Source organism: Syngnathoides biaculeatus, chromosome 8 (genome assembly GCF_019802595.1).
Source record: "Syngnathoides biaculeatus isolate LvHL_M chromosome 8, ASM1980259v1, whole genome shotgun sequence".
Classification (NCBI taxonomy): Eukaryota; Metazoa; Chordata; class Actinopteri; order Syngnathiformes; family Syngnathidae; genus Syngnathoides; species Syngnathoides biaculeatus.
This window is the reverse complement of record NC_084647.1, coordinates 18,287,198-18,300,896: the sequence shown is the minus strand read 5'-3', so window position 1 is coordinate 18,300,896 and position 13,699 is coordinate 18,287,198. Positions and strand designations below refer to the sequence as shown.

At 43.5% G+C, this 13,699-nt stretch overlaps 1 protein-coding gene across 10 annotated transcripts in view; it reads right to left on the bottom strand.

Annotated features, from left to right (window-relative positions):
- tenm4 (teneurin transmembrane protein 4) overlaps window positions 1-13,699 on the bottom strand; it is a 298,762-nt gene that overhangs the window by 163,365 nt on the left and 121,698 nt on the right. The window contains exon 1 of one of the 10 annotated variants that reach the window (XM_061826841.1): window positions 311-433. The exons of the other annotated variants lie outside the window; for them this stretch is intronic. The gene's annotated coding sequence lies outside the window, so the exon portion shown is untranslated. Of the gene's footprint in view, window positions 1-310; window positions 434-13,699 lie in introns of those variants that run through there. 10 annotated transcript variants of the gene reach the window in all.

Below are 13,699 nucleotides of genomic sequence, written 5' to 3'. Positions count from 1 at the left end.
GAAAAATGGCACCGGAAGTCTCACTTCTACTGACAACCCAGGCTAAACTTAGTTCCTCCCGAACATAGAAATCTTGTCTTACCGTCTAATTACCGCCCCACTTTTGTATTTAGCGCTTTGATACACTGTGAAACGTAACTGTCATTTTGGTTATGAGGGGAATTACAATTTGTACTTCACCGAGCTTTTCGCTAAAAGCACTGAAATTGACCAAGATGGTCGCTCCCGCGCAGACAGCAGTGCAACGCAGTGGACAGTTGGGCAGATATCGGTGACATTGTCCACTGAAAGCACAGAAAGCACCTCTTACTTGTCTTCGAGTAGTCTTTCACATGGCGGGGCTCCATTGAAAAGCGACCTGGCTCGACAGAAAAGCGTGCTTTCAATTCGGACCAGAAGGGCTTGCGTGTGCGTGTATGTGTGTGCGGCCGTGCGGGGCGGCTAGTTCCGCTGAATGGCTCGCCAAACAAATCGGAATTCAGCTTCAGCAAATGCAAGGCTGAATGGGAGAGGGGGGCGTGGGGGGGGGGTGCGTTGGGGTAGTATAGCGACTCCTTCCAGGATCAAAAGCTAACCCCAGCAGCACACCGGTGCGTTCGACTGAATACGTAAAAAGGCTTTAACATAAACAGAAGACGCCTATGAGTGACTGCAGCTGGACCTCACCGCTAATCACTCTCACTGCAAACTGGCCGACCCGACTCACACAACTCCAGTCAAGTTGCGAATGGTTCGGATTTGCCAATCGCTTGGTCCAAATCGAGGAACGTTTTGACTTGACTTTCTTGTTTTCGAGTACTGTAAGTGAGTGCGAGTACTTTTGCCACTTGTGTACACACATGAAACCATGTCATGACGTCAGCAGTTTCTGCTTTTAATGTTGGTCAATTCCTCAAAATATGGATTGTTTTCACTGACGTCACATTTTTTTGCTGAATTATCCATACACCACTGCGCGCCGCCATTTAACCTCTCTACCAAATGCCGACCAGTGTTGTAGCCTGTGGAATGCTCTTTGTTACTGTTTGCGTTGTTGTGTTTCACGGGGGTCTCCGGACTCAAGTACACAAGAGAGGACAAGCTAACCATCAGAGAGCCTTCTTCTGACTTTTCTTCTGACTTTTTTTTTTTTTCAACAACTCTCGCCAATTCGCTGAAGCTTTTTCCAGAGTTGAGGGTTGGCACGCTCTTCAAAACTCGTGATCCGGTACACAAGTCTGGCTGCGTAAGCGGGGACATCGTCTAACGCTTCAGACGAAAGAGTTTGGACGTTCTGCGGCTCTGCGCTTCATGGAGACTTGGTTTTGTGGACGATTGCCCGACGCTGCTATCACGCTTCCCAGTCTCACCCTCCATCGTGCTGATGTGTTGCCGAGCTAACAAGCTTAATTGATACTCTTTTCAGAAGGCCAACATTACAGTTCAGATCATTTTTTGTTAGTCACTTGAAAGATTCAAGAATTTTGTGAAAAACTGGATTTGTTTATTCTTTTGTCTTTCTGGCATTGTCATCAAATTTTAGACAAATAAACATTTCGCTTTGCTTGTGGTGAACTAATATACAGGTTTTACTTTTTGAAAAAAAATGGAATAAATGGAGTTTGCCTCGATATTAAACAAATAATATTCCACCGCCTTTCGTTTTCCATGTTAGCATACAGGTAAGTGCTCCTCCTTTGTGATTTCTGTCACATAGAGTAAAAGATCAAGAACAGAATACTGCAAAATTGTTACACAGTCCTGAGTCCCATGATGTGTGTATGCCAGGTAGCCTAATAGTCAGTCTGGGCTTGATGTGCTGTTGGTCGCGTCTTCAATAAATGCAGTTAGAAATAAAAAGTCGTCCATCTTGCCTATGTACCAGTAACGAAGCTCAGGGATCGAAAATGGCCGGCGTTGGAGGCAGCACAACGGGTGACGTCACGTGAAAACAACCCATTGGAAACTGGTCGCAACGTGACGCAGTGCGGGTGTAAGCCACCGCAAGCTATAATAATAAACCTATTGTTGCAATAACTAACACATCTCTGTCAATCAAAAACCTTCTTATTTTTACAAAGGCGGGATCGATGAGTGTACAGGCTGACCACAATAAGCAGAATTATTTATGAACAACACAATGATATCCCTGGCGTGATCAAACTAGTAAACAGCGGGAAGGCGCACAATTATCCATCCATCACTCGCGCAAAATTGGGCCAATTTGCTCTGCTTGTAATGACGCTGAGATGGATTTTTCCATCTTTTTTTTTCCTTTTCAAAAACAAATAGGAAAACAGCAGGCAGGTTTAGCTGACGCGCAACAGCTCGCAAATCGTATTGTTATAGAGCATAAAAGCAGCTGTTGCCCGATATTAACGTGCGAGGGACACTTCCGCGTGGCAATGCAGTCATTTAATTAAAAAAGAAAAAAAAGGCCAACCCATCAGCAGAAAATTGTGGTGCCATTTATTTCCCAGCGTGTTAAAACGGACCAAATAAAGAAAAATTGCAATAAATTGCATCCATCTAACTAGATCAGATCAGATCACAGTTTGTAGAACTTACAGCTTAAAACATTAATACAGGATATAAAGGCAATTACACTCAAACGTTTTTAGGGGAGTGTGTCAATTCGCAGTATCCCTCAACCTTTACATGTCAAGAATAACAGTAATTTACTCAACGATAAAGTACAAATTATTTTTCTATTTTCTATGTATTTTCCTGTACGGTGTAGAGTGCTCAGTGGTAAACACAAACGCTCATATGCATTGATGACACGGGTTTTGGGGGGGATTGGTGTTTGCCTGTTCATGCTGCATGCGCCACATGCATGTCCACGAACCGACCAGGTGAGTTAGGGATGAAGTGCTGCCTCAATGAGGAAAAATCAGATCAAATCTTATTGGGGGGATTTGTTTGACGTTCATTCACAGTCTGGATGTAAACTACTGAACATCTTCTCGGAACCCAGGCTCTGCCCACTCTGCATTTGTATGAGCCAGAAAAAAAAAAGTGATTTGAACCAGTGTATTTGTCATTGTTTATCCCTGGTGGATTTTGACAGAAGCATGTCAGAGGCCTTTTGTTAAGACACCTGGGCAAATATTTTAAATTCTAATGGAGGAAAAAAAAAACAAATGCCTCTGCTGGTCGTCATTCAATCCATTGTAGGCGATGAGAATGTTCTCGGGGTGCTGAGATTCCTGAAAGGAATGCGACTGATAATGACAAAAAATGTCCGATGGTGACCGGTGCCACCCACTTTCACGCTGCTGGCGGCCACGCTTTTTATTTTTTGGGCCCCTTCTCCATCAGTGCACTCAAAGGCACCGACCGAACAGCAAAGATGGACGACGTCGATGTGGGAAAACAAACGCCCTTTTGTCTACCCGGAGTGGGCCGCACTCCACCTTGTGATGTATAAATTTAATCCGACGACTAAATGAGGATCGATCACCGCGGCTCAAGGCCACAATCAGTATCGGTGATCTAATCAGGACCCGGCCCAGGACAGAAAGGGATACTTCCATAAATATAACCATATAAGAGTCAGTGAGTGGCCATCACGGCCCGATAAATCTGATTAGCCGCCCTCTTCTCTCTCCTCCACAGGTGCGCTTTGAACGACTTTCATGGCATACCTGCATCTTCCACTAGTGGCAAGTCTTTTTTTTTTTGTTTGTTTTCAATAGTTATCATGAACTAGTCAGTTCATAATTTAGCAAAACTTTGGGAAGGCATTTTACTAGCATAAAAGCCCAAGTAACAGTAATATGTTGTTTTTTTTATTGTGCCAAGTTATTGAATCAGGTACTGTTTGTCGTTCACAGTAATAATTTATAGTCACAAACTTCTTTACTTGAGTCTGTACCTTTTTCTAATAAAAAAAAAGAGCTCGATGGACAGTAACTCACACTGAGATATTTATTTAATCCACAAGGGAAATTCATTCATTATTAACGAGAAGTTGAATTTATACTTCTATTTACCACTCCATCCATCCATCCATCCCTCCATTTTCTTCACCGCTTATCCTCACGAGGGTCGCAGGGCATGTTGGAGCCTATCCCAGCTGACAATGGGCAGGAGGCGGGGTAACACCCTAAACTGGTTGCCAGCCAATCGCAGGGCACATAGAGACAAACAGCCGTATTCACACCTAGAGGCAATTTAGTGTCCAATTCATTTTGCGTGTTTTTGGGATGTGGGAGGAAACCGGAGTGCCCGGAAGAAACCCACGCATCCAGGGAGAACATGCAAACTCCACACAGGCGGGTTCAGGATTGAACCCGGGACCTCAGAACTATGAGGCCAACGCTTTACCAGCTGATCCACCGTGCTGCCCATTTTACCACTCTTTAAAAATAAAAAATTGTGGACACAAGATTCTGCACCTCTACTTAAGTGCGCAATATACAGCCACCGTATTAATGCATCATCCCACTAGCACGCCGCTAATGGACCCATCAATAACTCATTCAGTGCCATTGACGGCTGTTGAATTCAAATATCCATGTCAACATGGATACAACCTGGCGGTGATGGTAAGCAAAGGATGGATGCAAATGGAAGGAAGCAATGGTTGCTATTCTGGGACAAAGACACAACGGGCTGATAATGCGCTTTCATTTTTCGGTGAAAACGCACCCGTGCGGTTGTTTTGAGTGAAAAACAGGCCCGACAAAAGCGTGCCTGCGCCGCTTTCAAGACAAGATGGCTGACTCAAGAACAGAGCGTGAAAGCGATGACAGAAGCAGCTTGCATCATTTCCTGACACAGCCTAGATACAAAGAGTCTTTGAATGGGAGCTTTTTTGGAAAGGCTGCGTTTCACACCTGCTGAGGACCTCAGTGAATCTGGTCATTCTGTGCTTGCCTGATTTAAGAAGGCCTATGCCGAGTTTGGCAGCCAGCTTCAGGTAAACTGACTTGAGTTTTTCTTTCTGTAAAACATTATTAAAAAAAAATTAACATTTGTATTGGAAAACTTTAGTTTGTGCACACTATACGATCACAGTTCTAATGATTTTATTCTGTAATGAGATTTATTCTATTTCGGAATGACAAGTTATTACTCTAAAATTGCATTTTTGAGTGAAATAGATGCAACCGTTGCGAAACGTTTGTAATTTTGAAAAATAGTTGATAAAAAAATAAACATTTTCATCACAATTGCAAGCTGTACAAGACTTTTAAGTGTCCGTTTTTCAATACCGTTGAGGAATAAAGCGCAAATTGCATAATATGAAAACTCGACCCACTACCCTGAAAAAGTTGGTTCTGACTAACTATGATTTAGACCAAAGGCTAAAAATCTGAAAAATCGAAATGTTTAACCCCCTGCTGCGTTTGTGTCGGAGCCAAACCCTCACAGCACCTCAATGGCCGCTGGGCAGACACTGCAATCATTTCATAAGGAAACAAAGCACTCATGGAGCTGCGAACAGAAGAATGTCTCATGGCAAACACAATGGTGGCATGTCACGCACGCACACATCCAGAACCCCCACCGACCACCAAAGAAATTCCGCTGACAATCAGCAATGCTTTCGCAAAACTCCACACGGGTAAGACTTCCAAATTCTCAGTGGGAAAACACCAGAAAATGAGAAAGGAAGTTTTTCAATCGATTGAATTCATCCTGAAGTGTTTTGTTTGTGGTTTTGCCACTGAGCCAAACAGAAGCAGCTGTGTTCAGAGCTATTCTGTAGTCATCGTTTGGATGTGAGCAAATTCTTTACGACCACCTGCAGCAGACTTTTGTTTTCCCTTTAAAGTATGTAAAAAAAACACACACACACAAAGGTAGTGAAAAGAGCTTTGTTGGGTGGCTACAAGGTGTTTAAAAGAACTTGTATCGAGTCAGCCTTGGAGCTAACGCATGTAAATATTCTAACGAATGACTACCCTGCCAGTCTGGGGTGCCTACGATTCTCACGGGAGGGGTCAACCTTGTGGAGCTATCACCACTGTGCTGTTTCTGCAGATTTCGTCATCAACTTTGCTGCCATCCTCTGCCCACACAAAACTTCTCACCGTAATTCCTGGCCTATAGAGCGCACCTAATTATAAGGCTCGGTACACAGAAAGTGTTAGCGCGGCGCTAGCATTAGCGCACCTGCTTATAAGCCTCGGTACACAGAGAGCGTTTAACACTAGCGCCGTGCTAACGCTATCGCCAGCTGTAGCGCACCTGGTTATAAGCCTCGGTACACAGAGAGCGTTTACCACTAGCGCCACGCTAACGCCGCATCGACGCATAAACTGCAGGGTTGAAAGCGTGTGAACAAAGTCGTGGCTTGTAGGCCGGAAATTACAGTCATCTCTTCCCGGTTTGCCATCACCTATCTGTGTAGTACACATGGTTAAAATTTTGTGGCAGTCGGATAAAACCTTGAGAAGGAGCTTATGCTGGGTGGAAGGACCCACTTGTGTTCTAGGCAGTACACGCCCTGCTGCAACATGATTGGCTCCTGCATCGCAGAAAGGAGGAAACATTTCGCAGATGCAACAAGATGACCATTCCTCCAAATATTTATCACATTTTGCACAAAACGAAAAATTTTGGGGGGTTAGGATTAGCGTTAGGATTGGGGTACAGTTGGGCTTCGGTGGGGATAGAATTACGGTTAGTGAGATTCATATAAATCTGTAAGCAGTAGCGCGTGTCCTGACGGGATACAGCAGCGAATCATATTTCAGCTGCAAACGTACTCCAGCAAATCATATTGCAGGGGCCGTGTCCTCTCTAGAACATGAGTAGGATTCCCGGTAATGCCCCCAGAAATGTCAAACCTCAAAAACATGACTGTGGGTCTTTGACGGACATCTCTACCAGATTTCATGCAATTACAAAATGCAAAATTGTATTTGGATATAAAATATTTTCACTAGGATGAAGAATCACACCAAATTTGGTGAGGGGATTTTTTTTGGGGGGGGGTTGGGTGGAGTTTGGGAAGGTCCTCAAATTTGTATTTGGCCTGACATTGACAACAATAGAAAGAACACAAGTGTGACTCAGTGAGCCGCAGTGTCTCGGGCTCCTGAGCAAAATCTAAATACAACTGATGACTTTGTCTGCAAATTACCATCAACGATGTATGCGCGGGGGGGGGGGGGGATGCAACTGCCCTTGGTAAACAAAACGGCACACATAAGCTTTAAAGCTTTTGAGCGTTTAGAGAAAAAAAAAATCAACTGCTTCATCCCCCAAGCTAAAAGGGGGTATAGACTACATTACCCATAATCCTCTTTGTTTTATCTGCTCAGCATTAGGACGGTGGCATCATTCCAAGCTGCCGTCTTTCCATTTTCAAACCCAACATCTTGCACAATTTAAGTCCATTAAGATGAACCCACCACAAACTGCGACCGCGGATGAGTAATCCCAAACCAGAACAACGTAAAACGTTCATTATTGTCAAACTTTGCTGGGAAAGTAAACATCTACGACTTCTGTCAGACGAGCGTAAATATAACAATATGTTTATGATTGTGGCTGTAGTTTGCAGTTTGCTGTGCTGTGTCACACTGAGCCATATTTCCAATACTATGATTTCAGTGGAATCTTGCTATAGATGAGTTATCGCAAGAACTCATGCAGTAGCCTCCGGGTTTTTGCTTTTTCTCTGGCATTTTTGCAATAATTGAGTTACCTTGTGTATGAAATGCGCTATACAAATAATTTGCTGGAGGACGGCGGTGATGTTGCTCAACGTGATGCCACCCATGGGAGAGCGGGAGAGGGCCCATTCTAAATGCTGAGGCAAACTTACATGTAAAAAGAGAATCAAAAAATAGATAAATAAAAAAATATAGCACAGGGCTTGATAGGAAGCATTTTAACAGTTATTAACAGTTAGTTACAAAAGTGATCGTTTGGTTGCTTTCGGTGTTTTACTATTTATAGTGTGTAACTTCCTTTTACATTTGTATGTTGGCTAAGAATTTTAAAAGTCCCCTAAAACTTATAAGAAGATGAACTATTGATTTGGTCCATTAAAAAAAACACACACACAAACTTTAAGTTTTGCACTTTCCTAAAAACAGGGCAGTCGATTTTGGTATTTTTCTAGAACGTTGACAAAGTTCACGTTGCACTTTCCTATAAACAAAATAAACGCTTGACATTGCAATTTCTTGAACTGCAGGACAAACTATTTGAATTGCGAGTTCCTAAAAAGAAAAACTATTAAAGTCCCATTTTGCCAAAAACAAAAGAAATGAATAATATTGCACTTTCCGAAATTACGGGCCTCAATATTTTTGTTGTACTGGAAAAAAAAAAAAGACAAATGGTAGATTGAAATCACTTTTTGGTATTGCACTTTCCTATAAATAAACAATCGATTGGTTGATGTCGAACTTTCCTAAAAGGAAAACAAACAACGTGTGTTGCATTCTTCTGAAAAGAAAACATACTATTAATGTTGTGCCTTCCGAAAAGGGAAAAGATTCACCTTTGCGTCACATCGTTGTCATTAAATTGTTAAATATTTTTTCACTTAAGAATACTCCAATCAATCTTGGTCCCCTAATGCATTTCTCCGGTCTTTGTAGTTCCGCTGGATGAATCTACATGAGATTATGGTGCGGTTTGCTTATTAAAATCTTGAGTTACGTTCACAAATAAGCTCTCATAGCTCGCTGATGAGCTCATGCCAGGTTTTTCCCTTTCTTTCTCGCCGCCGTAAAAAGAAAAGCAGCGAGCGCTCGTCAAGATCGGAGGGCGGTGAGGACCCGGCTCAAGTGCGCTCATTGTCTCCCGTTTAAGTGGGGTCAAGAAAGACCGCGTAACCCCCCCACCACCACCACCCGACCCGCTCCCCACCCCGAGTCCCAGCCCGGGAAGCGTCGCCAAAAAACATCCACTCTTAACCCCCGGCATACCAAGTAGACTCTCTCGGGCACAAAGGCCGGCTTTGTCCCGCCGCACTCAAGGTGCTCTCTCACGAAACCCCTCATAAGGTGAACTAATGGAGGGGGGTTGGGTTGTGGGTGGGGGGGGGGTCAGAGTAAAGCAGGGTTTCTCGAATAATTTGGGTCTAGGGAGTGACATTCTTCAAAGGACAGCTTCATAATCCTAGTGCCGGTTAAACATAACTACCATGTGTACACTTAGATTCCGTAGGAATAAAAAAAGTTACCTATTTTTGAGGGGGTGGGGGGGCGCAGTTGGTTTATTGTTTGTTTTATTAGTGGTCCCGTCCCAAATGTAGGTATACATTTACACGTAACAATATATTGCAAATTATTACCGTTTACAGTACCGACCCCAGTTTGGAAGCCGCTGGAGGAGAAGACACGCTAGGAAAACTTCCAAACGAGGCACAAGAAGAAAGACGCCACGGCCGAGCGACGCAATGAATGAAAACACTCAACAAATGAAACTTAATTGAGGTCAGCGTGATTGAAGGCGAAGACGGCTGCCGCATAGCTTCCAGATGGCGAGCTGTTATTTGGCCCGGCTCGGCTAATGCGCCGCGGACCGGACGCCTGAAACCAGAAACCCAAAAAAAAAAAAAAAGCGTGGGGTCGCCCACACTCGGCAGGTTTAAGGAGACTTCAAACCGGGCCGCTGTTTGGATATGAAGGACTGAAGGAGTGGGGGGTAAGTGCGTAAAAGTCTTTTATACGTGGGGGGGGGGGGGGGGTTGTGCACCAGAGCAGGAAGAAAGCCTGTTAACAACCTCTCTGTGTTCAACAAGTTGGGGAACGAGCACGGCTTTCCCCCGAATCCTTGTTGGAGGCTGTTTAACTACAGCTGGAGAATCCTGGAGTTTAGCTCGAGGACGGCATCATCTCACACGGAAACGGCGGCGACCGCTGTTCCGCACGATGTTTTGTTTATTTTTTGGAAAACCGGGGTAATTTAACAGCTTCTTTTCCTGCTTGTATTCATAAAACCCCCCACGTTGCACGAGTATATACGTACGTAGTGAGGGAATCGAGTCACATGACTTGATTTAAGTCACATGATTTGACACGGCAACCCACCGGCAAGAAAGGGTGATGTGTTTTTGATCAGCAAGGACGCAAGTATTGCAAAAGCAAAATAAAAGACACAACTGGTACGACAATGAATGTCATCAGTTACTGTAAAACCCGCAAAGACAGGTAATGTATTTTGATTTCAAATATTTACTGATCAATAGCTATTCAAACATGAACAAAGCTTCATGTTGGTTATGTGTTTAATGAAGAAAACAATGAAGTAATGAACGCTGTGAAGACATTTGTAAGATGTTGTGAGTGAGGAAGCAAACGTTGAAAAGTGTAAAGTCCAGCTTGAAATCAGAGCTGGGTCTCCTCTGACAACATTGGTTTTGGGTTTTATCCAGTTACAAGTTTATTTCTTTCCCGGCAGGATTTCAAACAGCTCTTCCTCTCCCAGACTGTCTTCCTGACTCCAGCTCCCAAACTATTAAACATTTTTATAACAAGGAAGGGATATATTGTGACTTCAACAGACGGTGTTCAAATAAACCGGCGTTTTCCTACCCGGTACAAAAACAATAACATAATGCTGACATACTATTTTATGGATCTGAATTGACACATTTTTAGAAAAGGTCTCTGGTTTAAAATTAAAGTTTCAAAAGTAATTTTGTTTGTAGGTGGAATTATCATGTGTCAAAATACTTTCTACAACTACAAAGTGTATCACTCATATCACAAACATCCATCCATTTTCTTAGCCGCTTATCCTCACAAGGGTCACGGGGAGTGCTGGAGCCTATCCCAGCTGTCAACGGGCAGGAGGCAGGGTACACCCTGATATGGTTGCAAGCTAATCGCAAGGCAAATAGAGACAAACAGTCGCACTCACAATCACACCTAGGGGCAATTTAGAGTGTCCAATTCATGTTGCACGTTTTTGAAATGTGGGAGGAGACCGGAGTGCCCGGAGAAAACCCACACAGGCGCGTGGAGAACATACAAACTCCACACAGACGAGTCCAGGATTGAACCTCAGAACTGTGAGGCCAACGCTTTTCAGCTGAGCCACCGTACCTCCATCACAAACATCATTTATTAAATTATCATCCGGAACAACAACACTCCCATAATCATCAAAAGTAGCAATCAAATGAAACACAATTGGGAGTAATGTTCCCCAGGGATGGGTTTTCAGCCCACGATAATTTTCTATTAAGGTTGAGCAATATCACAGTATAAATGGGAGCAATGCGTCCAAAATATTTTTGACCATGTGCTATATGGTTACTGCGTGTGACGTGTCTCTAATTTGAACTAGAGCAGCAGTGCCAAATATGACGTGTGCATAAAAATCATCACCATAATAGTTTTTTTGACGCGTTAGGCACACCCAGAATAATGCCGCCGCACTTCCGTCGCCCGCTGCTGGCTTTTTCCACTTTAAATGTAAAATAGGTGCAGACTAATAAAGCGTTTGGCGGGCGCCACATTTCCCCGTCATGTTTTCACGGTGCGTTTCGATTTCAACATCTCTCACCCGATGGCGGAAGATACGAACAGTTGAAACCATATCTGATGTTTGGTTTCAATTAAGGGGAAAATGTGCTGCAGACCTTAATCCACCTGCAAGCTTTTGGGGGTGAAAGGATCGTAAAAAGGAACTTGTGTGATTTATATCATAGTTTCTGTTTGAGCTGAGTCAGAGGAATGTTTTAGAGAACCTGATGTGCTGTAGCTCACAGGTTTGACCCATTGCGGCCGCTTTTATGCTCCAAAAAGCTCCCGGACTCCAGTTTCACAGATTTATTGTCATTTGTCAACACCTCAGCGGCCCTTCACTTGTGCACAAGTCACAGTAGTTTTGGTGCAGTGAGAGACGCTGATATTTATTGATTGGGCGACAGAGAAGGACTGTACAAGGATTGAGGGAAGGCGGATGTCAGTCAAACAGAAAAGAAAACGTTTCAAAGAGGGAAAATGATCATGTTTATGTCTTGCCTTTCCTTTCTTTCAAGAATTTGCTGTCAATTTCAATGTATTTGTGGCACTGCAGTCGGCACTACCGCTGAACCATGGAATGGAATGGACCTTTCCGACCTGTCAATCACTCGTACAATAATAGCCAATCAGATAGCCGCATTGTCTTAAGCCCTGGCTTGACCCGCCCCTCTTGTCGTCATGCCCCACAAGCAATGGTGGTTATCGCCCGCATGCGCTTGGAAAAGTTAATGTTACGAACAAAATGGTCCTCAGATGCGCTTGGGGAACGTGCAATTCTGATGAAAGATATCCTGCGAGGTTACAAGGGGCCCGCTTGATTCATTTTCCAAAGCCTCAAACACAGTTGAGGAAGTGTCTACGATGGATTAAGGCTCGCGGAACAGCGCCCGTACAACTAAATGTGGACAATAACAACAAACTCAAGGCTGTATGTTCGAAGGTAAGTGAGGGAGAAGTATCTTCTCTGAGTTTGATTTCATTATCCAATGCAAGAGAACAACTTTCGCTCTGTTAGTGTATCACTGACCTGCTGAATGAAGTGTGTCCTGTTTTATGCCAAAGACTCAGCTTAGTGATACTAAACGCGCCACGTCATGCAAGAGAAACGTCTATTTGCCGATTTGTATCACATCGGACTTTCAATACAGAGCTCCGGGTTCCATTACGAGCCAAGTCAAATGAATACACCCACTCACTTATAAAGACTACAATGATATTACTCGTGATCTTTCCAAGTAAAAAGTACTCACGCTGCTTTACACGCGCAGTACGATTCTATTATTTTATCCTGTTGGATTTCAATATGAAGTTTGTATGGCGTCAAACTTTTTTTGCATCGATCGCCAACATTTCGCTGCAACTCTGACATTGCATCCTCCTCCGTCCAAAATCTTAATTCCGTGTACATATCCTTGCGTGAAATAGTTGAGACCTCTCTGTAGAACTCTCTTGGACAAGTCTGACGCATTTGGCAAAAAACATACCCCAATATTATCTGGAATACGCGCTAGAGAATCCAGTTCAAACCTGTTATGTTCACTCGCCATTTTGGAAGATGGTGGGGCATGGCAACTGTAGCTAAGGGGGCGGGGCTGAAGATGGCCATTTGGAAAGGTCCATTCTTTACCAGTTTAGACTTTTACGTCACACTTTTTAGAATTTTATGCCACACTATTTCAAATTACAACAGCTAGGCTAACCTTGAAATCGTAACCCTCATGTAGAACTCCAAGCCTTGTTTAAAAATCTCGCTCAGGCTTAAGACTTTAACTTCAAACGGAAGTCGGATGTGTAGAATTGTAGAAAATGTCAAGCGACAAGAAGGAATTAGGAGTTGGAAGCAATTTAGCAATATAGACAGTATAACTACAGAACAGTGTTAAATGTACTACTTTAAGGTAGACAAAAGAGCGAGTTTATCCTTTGAGACTGCGGCGAGAGTGTTCATATCCTCTAAGTGTGCAACTTTCTGGAAGGGATTATTGGACTATTTTAAGGGGTGACTTCACACTGAATCTTGTGCAGGAACAAAACATTTGGGTGTGGTGACTTTCTGGAGAATGCATGAAAAAGTAAATGAAGAAGAAGTGCAAGAGTACGTATGGTCGCCACTGGGCAGGCATTTTTTTTTTTTTTTTTTTTAGGTACAGCTACGTAATCCCACCCGATCCCCCACAAGGTTAGGATCAAAGATTCATCCTGTTAAAGTGCAAGACTTTCAGTCTTTTACGCCGTGGACGCGGGCACAGAGGCCTTCAGTTTTGAGAAAGGTC